This window comes from Cupressus sempervirens, chromosome 6 (assembly GCF_028749045.1).
Source record: "Cupressus sempervirens isolate cs-2001-9-10 chromosome 6, ASM2874904v1, whole genome shotgun sequence".
NCBI lineage: Eukaryota > Viridiplantae > Streptophyta > Pinopsida > Cupressales > Cupressaceae > Cupressus > Cupressus sempervirens.
Window position 1 is genome coordinate 506253842 of NC_143123.1, and position 2922 is coordinate 506256763.

Genomic DNA, 2922 nt, shown 5'->3' on the forward strand with positions numbered 1-2922 from the left:
CTTTTCCTCTTATTTCCTTTTTTTAGTAATTTGTCTTTCAATTTTTTGCTCATGCTTCCTTTTTCTCAACTCAATTTGATGATTCTTCTTTTCCTCCAATTGTTTTTTCTTCATTTATTTCAACTCTTTAAGTTCAACCTTCCTTGCTTCTTGCTACTCTTGCATTATTATGTACTCATTAGATGTAAGTATTTAAGATTTTCTTCCCAAACTAAGAGTACAATTATCTGATGGAATGGATCTCTTTGCAACTCTTTCAATTGGTAGCGTAAAGCTTCTTAATGATTTTGGCTACATAACATTTGTTCATCTTCTATCTCAAAAGCTACAGATGTCTTAAATGCATTGACATTATGTTTAGTGCAGCCATCTTCATCTTCATTATGTTCCAAATCTGAAGTTTTCCAATTTTTTGTTTTAGCATAATAATGAACCACCTCATCTCTTGGCATTAGAGGTGGAGAAGGAATGGATAATGAAATATCTTTATTTTGAAATTCAATCTGCACTCCTAATTCCTTTGCTCCTTCTTTAATCCAAATAGGTCGATCAAACTATGTTGGCAAACTCATTTCATCATGCAAATCATTTTCAAATTGTTTCTGGCTAATATGTGTTGGTGAGAACACATCATCTGCTACTGAACTTGTGTTTGTATTTGGATGCTCTTGCTATTGTGTCATTTCTACCACACATTTTTCAATGGCATCACCATCATGGCTAATATGTTTTGGTGAGAACACGTCATTTGTTGCTAAACTTGTGTTTGCATTTGGATGCTCTTGTTGTTGTGTCATTTTTGCCACACATTTTTCAATGGCATCACCATCATAACTAGCTATTCGTAAAATACTTTCAATTCTTGCAACATAATTTGCAATATCATTTGCAACATCATTTCCATCTTCAATATTGAATGCATCACTTGGCTTCATGTCATTACAAAGAGCATCTCTATTCAATGGCCAAATTCCAATCCTTTGAAAACTAGCTGTAATATTATCAGGCACAAGGGCTAGTTTGAAAGCTTTTCTTACAAGTTTTGCCAATTTTGTTCTCCTTATTTCTATGTGTGGATGTTTGGCCATCCATTTTGACCTTTCAAATTTGAAATATCCTTTGAATGGAGAAAATACACTTACATCTAAAGGTTGAAGTCAATGACTAGTGTGAGTAGGCAATGTAAGAAGATCAATGCCTAGAGATCTTGCCTCTTGAATTGTGGCAAATGCAATATGGCTTCCATGTCAGTCGAAAATGAGAAGATGCCTATTTATAGGTGAAGCACCACCTGGAATAGATCTAGGAAAGTGATGTAACCAATTTGAGAATAACTCTTTTGTCATCCAAGCATGTTCTTGTGCTGTCATGCAAGGTCTTGGTTCACAATTTGTAATGTAAGTTTTAAGTTTTCCTTTTGCTTTTAAAAGGTAGAAGCCTAGTATTTTGTTACCTATTGCATTTATACAGCAGAGTACTGTGATCCATTCTCTTCTTTTTGATAAGACTTGAGGTACACTTCTACTTCCCAACTTTGTAATCACTTTCATACCACAGTTTCTTCCTACTTGAAGCCCTGTTTCATCACAGTTCCATATGTGTGTTGGTTCATAATGATTAGAGTCATACAATGTTGATAGGTTATCATAAAAGTCTACCATAATACTTGGTCATAGCATCATTGCTCTATCCCTATCTAGACCCTCCATAGTCTTTATTGTCAAATCTAGATGGCGTTTGTAGAATCCAACCCACCATGATCTACCTGCTAAGCCATTTTTGAATAGATTTGGCCTTGTTTGGTAGATGTGACCCACATGTGACTTAAGATGAATAACCTCTAATCCATGACCCAGTTAAGCTAAATCTTTACACCACTGAATAACTTCTAGCTCTTCTTCCAAAGAGAGAATCATTGGTGGTCCCTTGGTTTTTGTTTTTATGAATCCTGCTAACAAATACAATAAGCTACTCATAGGGATGCCCCACTTCTTTGCTGCCCCTCTTATTCAAAAGTAGTTATCTTCAACATCTTCAATGGAATGCTTCATATCCTCTTTTGTCTAGTGATTGTTTCAAAACTTTTTCTTATTTTTGTGATGTTGAGAAGATTTGACAACTCCATTATGACCATTTGTATTCTTGGCAACAAGATCATGATTTGTGTTAACAAGAGTTGGCTTGGCAGAATGGTCCCCATCATCAGAGTCAACCACATGTAATTTAACACCTCATGGATAATGAGGTTTCAATTTTTGAGCAGTTCTTTTGATTCTTCTCTATCCTACTGTCATAATGCCTAAATACAAAACATCATATATTAACTAGCATTAAAAATATTATAGAGAGATTCAAAATTTGATTCAATTGTTAAATATAGTTTTGCAAAGAAAATATCATGAGTAAGAGATAGACTAAACATTTTTTTTCACATACAAATGTTATGTTTACACTTACACCATATGGCAAAATTAACATAGCATTTGAGATAAGACAATTGTTCAATAACTCTCTTAGAAATGAAATTGTCATAGTTCTATCATATTTTGTCATATGCGTAGGTATAATCCATCATATATTATCCTAATTTTTTCAGTTATAATCCATGATATATTATGCAAATTTTTTGGGAACAATAGTACAGTAATATCCATAGATTAGCCATAATCCATTTTGTAATCTGCTATCATTTTTCACAGAAATGGAGTCTACTAGCATTTTCACATATGCTATTGCAAAATCTAGAGCATGCATACAATGATATAGTACATGGACAGAAATGTAGCCTATTGTTGTCATTTTTTCTAGAAAATAATGTACTATATGGATTTTCGTACATGTTGTTGCAAACATAGGCTATGTATAAGCAAGTGAATTTGGACTATGTATACAATGATATATTATGCAACTATATGGCCTGAA